Source organism: Lytechinus variegatus, chromosome 2 (genome assembly GCF_018143015.1).
Source record: "Lytechinus variegatus isolate NC3 chromosome 2, Lvar_3.0, whole genome shotgun sequence".
Taxonomy (NCBI): domain Eukaryota; kingdom Metazoa; phylum Echinodermata; class Echinoidea; order Temnopleuroida; family Toxopneustidae; genus Lytechinus; species Lytechinus variegatus.
In genome coordinates this window covers 59,906,075-59,914,833 of record NC_054741.1, presented here as the reverse complement: position 1 = coordinate 59,914,833, position 8,759 = coordinate 59,906,075, and the positions used below count along the sequence as shown (strand labels likewise).

Below are 8,759 nucleotides of genomic sequence, written 5' to 3'. Positions count from 1 at the left end.
TCCTCTATGCACACCGGTTAACACTTTTTTTACTGTGTACAGAATGTACAAAAAACTACGAAAATTCATAAATGAAAACAATCTTACTTTATTTGTCTATAAACACATGCTCGCGATTTACTGGCATACAAATCAAACAAATATTTTGATAGGAGTATATTTAATTCATAATCTGTTTCTGCATAGATTTGTTGTATTAATATCTTACACTATTGACTATCGCTACAATAAAGGAACAAAACATAAGCGAAATGTGAATCTTAACAATATCAATTTAATTTTCTGACCCTATTTCAAATTTACCTGCAAGTGATCTCAGAAACATCCGAAGTAGCAGAATATCTAGCAAATTGTTCAAAATAATGCTATTGGAGGAATTTAACCGTAATTAGATGCTTGTATACACTGCCTAAAAAGTACTTCACTGTAAAAATTATTGGGTAAAATTTTAACCAGCACGAGATTAACTATTACCGTTTTCAGTAACTCATGATTTTTTGGTCCGTACCAGGCCCGCGCTAAAATAGTCCGCACCAAGCGTTAAAAAATGTTTTCAGTAACTATATTCATAAACTCAAAATTTTACGACTTAGCCCGGGCCTGGCCCGGGCCAGCGAGTTACTGAAAGGGGTATATGTTTCCAACCAATTTTGGGCAGTATTTTACCCAATGCGGGATGCATATTGTCCAGTAAGATTAAAAAATAAGCAGCAATTACTTTAGAATGGGTAAAATTGTCATCACACTGGATAAATGAAATTGCCCAAAGGAAATGCCTAATGTTTAATAATTACCCTCATGGAGCATTTTTACCCAATAATTTCTAGAGTGCATAATTTTTGTGAATACATAAGGTATATGTATATTGTTGATTTTTGAAATACGTTCGGTAAAGATGACAATTAGCTGAACCAATAATAAGTAGAATTAATACTGAAGATTATGATTGTACTTATTGACATCAGCTGAAATTATTATTTTAAACTATTAATGCTATTGCATTATCTATTGGGGCTAACCTCAATTAGCATTTTTTCACTAGTATTTTATCTGAATTACTAAACGATTTCATGCAGCGTTACATGGAAATTAAGTTGACAATCGGGGTCCGTTGCAGAAAGAGTTGCGTTTAAACCCAAGTCAAAAATCAATCGCAAGTCCCAAATGCGTGCTGTTGATTGGTTGAAAATCAAGTTGGGAATTATTTTTTTTAGAGTTGCGATTGATTGCAACTCTTTCTGCAACGGGCCCTGGTCTATTAAAAAGTCGACGAAAATTGTTCTTTGCAATGATAAAAGAAGGTATGGCAATTGGATATATTTCAGCAGTGTTCAATATGATTATCCAGGGACAGAAGTGAGATTTGGAGGCAGAGACAGGGATACAGAGAAGTTTATAGAGAGAGAGAGAGAGAGGGGGGGGAGGGGTGATAATAATTTCTGATGCCAAGTAAGGCTTCCTGAATTTATTAAAAACAATTGTTTTGAAGAAAATTTATTTCCCGTAGCTATCCCTCCTTGCATACAAGGCTTCGTGGACTTCATCAAAGGTTGGGTTAAGACGATCCTTCACCCGATCTACGAAAGCTCTGAGCTTCGGTCTCCCCTCTGTGACGTCACGTCTGTTAATGGTATTTTGCATCATCTAATCGTTGAAAAAAGTAAATAAACAATAACTATGCATAAAAGTGCCTATTTGTTAACAAAGATTATTTATTGTAAAATTATATATGTCCAACTTTGCATAGCCCTTCCCAGGGGCGGATCCAGGATTTTTCGAAAAGGGGAGGGGGCACATTTTCCCGAGGAAAAATTTGAAAGGCAAAAAAAAGGAAAAAGGGGTTTTTACTTTCAAAGGGTGAGGGGCACTTCTGTTTTAAAGGCATTTTTATATTACGAATTTTAATTGTGTTAAAAGGGGGAGGGGCACGGGCCGGCTGTGCCCGCCCCCCTGGATCCGCCAGTGATGTCACACCGGGGTATAAATTTAATGTGAAATTGTGCACCTTTCATTAAAGGGAAGAAGGTGCACACATTGCAACTTATAAGGTTCACAGTGTATGGCACCGGTGCACAGTAAGTAATCAGGGAAACAAATCACATAAAAAGGGGGAAATAGAAGCAATTTTTCTTGAAGTGGAGAGGATTGGATTTCATCATTACTTAATTTGCATTTATGCGATTCATAAGTGGAAAACTATTTAATCACTTAATGAGCATACATGATGATGTTTATAAATGAAATATGCAATTAACATATAGTATGTTACTTTTTTTTAGATTACTTCATATAAACAAATCTTCAGATGACCCCAAAATATTGCTATTTGCATGACAAAGTCCAAACATTTGCCTGTTGGCTTTTTTATGTATTATATCGTTCTAGAAATACTAAATGACATTTTCCTCATATTCTCTGAAAAAAAATAGATATACAGCCTAATAGATTTTGGTGGTCCATTTTTTTTCTATTTGTTGTTGCCGTTTTTACCTCAGAAACGGCGAGCACATCCGCCACAGAGATGTCATCCCGGCCAACCAATCATTGTCCTGTAAGAAAGCATTCTCCAGCTTATCAAGTTGTTTGGTCAAATTCTCTGTATCTCGTTTCAATCTTTCCTCCGATGCATGCTCTTTCCCTTCCGAAAACAATGGGATGAGAACCTGTATTAAAAAGAACATTAACAATATCGACTTGTTGAATCAAACACTGCTATTAGCAGATCAATTCTGTTCTGGAGTTTGAATTCGCCAAAGATAACTCTGTTATTTAATGTAAAGTTATGCCTGTGTTTGGGGGGTGGGGGAGGAGGGTTGTTCTACTTTGCTGTTAATAGATGTGCATATAACTGTTTTGTGAAATTAAGCTTCTCACCTCGCTGATGAAGATTCCACAACACCCTCCTCTTGTTCCTGTATGATGAAATGCCATGTATTCATCAACTCTGGCTCTTTTCTCTAGATCCTTCGGATACCAGTTGTAAGGAACTAGGTCTGCGTACTTGTTCGCCAGGTACTTGATAATCGCCACTCTGCAAAAAACGATTTTCCAGTAATTCTATGTGGTTATGTGCGTAAAGATATATTTATTTGTGTCTCTTTTTTAACAGAGCTACTTGAACTGAGCATTCTGTAATGATTTGATTAAAAACCATTGCACGGATTATCTTTATCATAATTAATTTTGGCATAATCATCTGTTTAGTAATGATTACCAGTATCATTGATATTTTATTGTTTGCCAGTAGTAATTATTGGACCTCATTAGCGTGTCGTTTCACCATTTCAACGTCGTCATCATTTAAACAAAATGATATATATTTTGTAATCATCCTTTATCAAAGTAACAAGTAATGTGAGTAGCACGAAGAAAATTACGATAATAGATCTTACGTTTCTCCCATACTGAAGTCACCATCTTGGATAGCCGGAACAGTACAGAGAGGGGTTATCTTTACAAACTCGGATTTCCTATGTTCTCCTGAAAACCGGAATCACAAACAAAATTATGAATAGATGAATGAATTCATAAATATTTTTTGTTAAACGGTTTAATAGAAATTAATTATTTATGAATTAAAACATTGGGTAGTGAGTGTCGGTGCAAGATTCGGAAAATTTCTCCCTCTCTTCTTCATGATCTTATCTTTCTTGTTATTTTTCTTGACACCATTTATTTAACTACACTCTTAGAAAATGTTGCGCAGCATAATTACTGTCCGCACAACAATTGGTTAAAACTGATCCAATTTGGGGCAGTTTAAACCAATACTAAGTGCCTTGGGTGAAAATACACAGCATTGGTTGAAAACTACCCATAGATGGATAAATTTTGTAACCAATTGTTGTGTGGTGGACAGTATATTGCCCAACATTTTAAAAGTGTAGATAAGTCTCTAATACGCTCTCCTTGTCATTTTGTAGAATATTATCATTTATATTATTTTTTATTTGTTCTATACTATTTTTAAGAATGCTTATGAGACTGTCCTATTCAAACTCGACTTTTGTTTTTTTAGCAGCCTCCTCCATCCCCAACCTGTTGCATACTTGTCCTAACTATTTTGTACTCATTTTTTTTATTTAGAGTATTATAAAAATCGATAGAAGATGACTTATTGAGATTGCTGGAAATGGAAGTAAACGCTATGAGATGAAATAAAATTATAAATCAATGATTTAACAAAAGACCGAATATTTGAGAAAGAATGAATAAACAAGCACCTCGGGGAAAAAAAACTGAATCGCGTTAAGCTCCCCAAAACCAATGAATGTTTCATACAGGTGCAAGTGACATTTTATAGCAAATATATGACTTGCAAATTTTGCTTGTTTACTAACTTTATTTACATGTGGATAATAATGATTGTTCAAAGCACGACTATTGACTCAAGAAGAAAAGGCAGACATGTAGGCCCATTCAATCCGCTGATAATAAAGAAAAGAGGCATTATTTTGAACAAACTGGAATGGTTACACTTCGTAATTCCGAAGGTCCTTTATTCCGAAGGTTCGTCATTCCGAAACACGTAAATTGCCAATACCTCGATGTTCGTTAATCCTAACATTTGTGGCGTTATTCCGAAGGTTCGCTAATCCGAAAACGAAATAAGGTTCGATGTTCCAAAGGTTCGTTAATCCGAAAACGAAATAAGGTTTGATGTTCCGAAAGTTCGCTTGTCAGAAAACGAAATAAGGTTCGTTAATCATTCAGTTTTCGGACTAAGAAACCTTCGGAATTACACACCTCATTTCGTTTTCGGATTAACGAACCTTCGGAATTACGAACCCTACTTCGTTTTCGTACTAGCGAAGCTTTGGAATTACGAACCTCATTCAGTTTTCGGACTTTAACGAACCTTCGGAATTACGAACCTACGGAAATACGAACCTTCGGAATAACGAACCTTCGGAATATCCGAACCTTCGGAATAACGAAGCTTCCAAATTACGAAGCTTCGGAATTACGAATGTATGGGACTGGGATAACCTCTATATCATTTTACCCCATCCCCCATGAAAAAAGACTGTACGTATAGGCCTCAGATGCCGCTAAAAAAATTTGTGACCAAAACATTGATCTAAAAAGGTAAACCCCCATGGATGCCCCCCCCTCCAGAAATATTACCTCTTTTTAACGATTAATGGAATGGAAGGGGAAATTCATATTGTACAATCATGACTGGCCAGATGAGGGGGGGGGGGGAGGGGGTAGTTCCATTGACCAGTGGATATCATGCATATCCATGGGGGGAGGGGGGGGGGGGTTAAAACATACCCTGAACACGCATTTTCAATGATCTGAAAACGCACCCCTTAACAAGTACAGTAGTGTGAAACACTTCCCTCAAAATTTTCTGGTTACGAAACCCGCCCTTAACAATAAAGAACCTTAACCTTAACCAGTATTGGGTAAGAAATGTTATATTTAACAATATTTTTATTTAAAAAAAATACGAAGATTTTTTATTTTTGAAGAATAAGCTTACAGTGGCAACCCCAGCAAACTTCTTAAATCACTATGTTATAGAAAATACGACATTGTATTGTTAAATATTTTGCAATGTAATACCATTGTAGTGTATCCGATCCTCATCACGTAGGTTGAGCACTACAATATGTATACCCTTTGTCCAGCATGCGAGTGTTTCTGGTACCCTGATTCGATCTTGAAAATGATACCATTCTTGCGCGTTTTTTTTTATTTGGTATCCACATGTCAATGGGAGTGCCCCACCCCTATCCCGGGATGAGTGGTTCCTATTAAATGGGAACATGGCTTGAACTGAAAGGTTAACAATTTATACCTTGGTCACATTTGTTCTACGGCGGCCGTACGGCGGGTCGAGAACAGCCGTTTTAACATTTTTTGTCCAACTACATATAGGTGGTTTGAATTAAAATCAATAAAACGGCTGTTTTCGACTCGCCGTACGGCCACCGTAGAGCAAATGTGACCAAGGTGTTAAGGAACGATAGATTACGAAGATGTTCTATACTGTTTTCTATAGGAATGACCAAAACAATCTCTGCCATCTGCTTACTAATCATGCAAATGGCACAGTCACATATAAGATACCTAATCCTGGCCAGAACCACCAATGTTATTTTTAATGAAATTATTTCGGTTTGGTTGATGTGACTATCGCATTATCACTGCAGTCACACCGTGCAAAGCGACTACAAACTCACGGATATAGTGTAATGTAATTAGGAACAAGGCTAGAGCTTTGATCAATTTCGAGTCGACTTCGTAAGTACAACAGCGAAATGTATACATCAGGTTCATTCTTTCATATTTCCAGTCTTACAATCATAGTAGTATGATTATGGATATATCTGACAAAGTGGTACATCTAACCAGAGACTTTAATCATTTTATGAAGTACCTTTAACATCCAAAATGTCAACAAAATGGTTGGAGTTCCTTGGAAATACGTAAGAAACTTCAATTATAATGCTTACCAGCCTTCAAATTTACTTTCTCGATTTCGAACGGGATTTTGGTGTTCTTGAGGAAGATGACAAGAGCGCGGCAAGGCTGCGAAAGGAGATCGACGTAAACCTTGACAACCATGGTTAATCTTGATCGTCGGAAAAGTGCTCGCAATCAAGGCTTCGAATGTGGATGGAAAAGAACAATTCCAGAATATGACACTGGACTCTCTTGTCTTTGTCGCAGTGATAAAGATATTTATCTTCTGAAGAGAAACGGGCTCGTGAACGAAATTGACCTTTATAAAGTAAACAAATTACATGAAAATATTGACAATATATCCTCAAATCAAAGGCGTATCAGAGGGCTTTGCAAGATACCCTGGACGCTATACATTCAGGGGTTGCAAAAGGCAAAGGTGGGGGGGGGGGGAGACCGACGAAGGGAAAGATGGCGAAGAAACAACATTAGTATTCCCAAGAAAAACCAAAGAAGCTAAAAGCTATTAATCTCGCTTCGTTTTTTCAGCTCGTACTCCTGGCGTCAGGTGTGTGGTTTGAGCACTCGCCCCCACCCGACCAGCGCCGTTTCCCCTCAATACGCAATTGATAATGGAATACTTAAAGCAAAGGAAGGAAAGAAATTACTGGTTATAGATCGTTTGCGCACAGTTTGAGTTCGATCAAGGTAGGTGGGGTTTTAATAGAGGAGGAGGTGTCCCAAATTTTGCTGACATTTATTTCTTAGTTTATTCTTTACGAATTATTTGCCGAGATCGAAGGTTAATAATGAATTAATATTTGGAGGTCTATCAATGAGAGTGTATTGTGTATTCAAATGGCTGACTTTGAACCCTGAATCGTGATACCATTGCCTGTGTCTGAAAACGAGACTTTATTTCGACTTGCACCTTATAGGCTATCATTGAGAAATTAAAAAAGCATAAATTCTAGTCAATACACATATTCTGTTAAAATATTTGTTCGTGCTTTACTTTTGAAAGTACGCACGATAGTTTTCTATACATAAGAGCTCAAGCAACAGGATCAATTTTGCGGAAGACAACACCTTTACTTAGTTATCCCATTCGCAAAAGGGAGACAATAATCCAGATTTGTGTATATTGTGGTGGTTGTGTCGTCTTGTGTTGTCCTTTTTCGTTTTATTTATTTTTTTCTTAGAAATTGTAATACGATTACGTTTTTTTTCTCTATGTCAATAATGTTTGATTCTTTCAAAAAGAAACGAAAATACAAAAAAAAATTACGGATAAGACTTGGGAACACACAGTTCATGTGGCAAGAGGAATGGTGTACTTGAGCTGATGTACAATGTGTAAATTGTGAACGTAAAGGTGTCATAGGAACGTGTTTAAGACAGGAATTCCGTGCATAGTCTGTTGCTGCATGCATTGCTGATAAATGTAAACTTCTCATGAATGCAAGTGTTTTATAGATTTGCCCAAATGATACACTGAATTTTGTTTTCTAGTCCCGAGTGATAAACAAAGGACTAACTCGCTGAATTTTCAATAGTTAATGCAAAATTACAGCTTTTCTCGAGTAAATGATGCAAGCATTTTTTTTATTAACTTGGCTCAGTGGTAGAGCGTCCGTCTCATGAACGGGGAGTTCGTGGGGTCGATCCTCGGCCGAGTCATACAAAAGACTTATAAAATTGGGACCTTCTGCCTTCTTGCTTGGCGCTCAGCATTAAGACTGGAGAAGGGTAATAATAACATATTATGTTATGCAGGGTCCGCTGGAAGGGCAGTCTTATGACTGAAGTGGCTACCCTGGGTAAATAAAACGTTATTATTATCATTTTTGTATAACTTTTTAGGAAAAATTATTTGACGTTTTGTGATTTAAAAACGATAATGAAACGAATAAAATAATGTAAAATGATTTTTGCATTGTCCGACTTTATTTACATTTCGCTCTTAATCAAACAGAAAGAATAACATCAGTCTACAGAATGTACAAAGAACTAAGAAAATTCATAAATGTAAACAATCTCACTTCATTTTGTCCATAAACACACGTTCCCGCTTTACGGGCGTACAAATCAAACTAATGCTTTGAAAGGAGTGTATTATGCACGCTTTAATTCATAATCTGTTTCTGCATAGATTTGTTGAATATTTTTACAATTGACTATCGCTACAATAAAGGGAATAAGCGAAAAGTGAATCTTAACAATAATTTGGCGAAACAATATCAATTTTTTTACTGACCCTATTTCGTGACATTTAACTCCAAGTGATATAAGAAACATCCAAAGTCGCAGAATATCTTGAATATTGTTGAAATAATGCTATCGGA

The 8,759-nt window shown here is 36.5% G+C and overlaps 1 pseudogene; it reads right to left on the bottom strand.

The window, feature by feature from the left end:
* Window positions 1-1,180: 1,180 nt before the first annotated feature.
* Window positions 1,181-7,034, bottom strand: LOC121408515 (annotated as a pseudogene).
* Window positions 7,035-8,759: the final 1,725 nt, after the last annotated feature.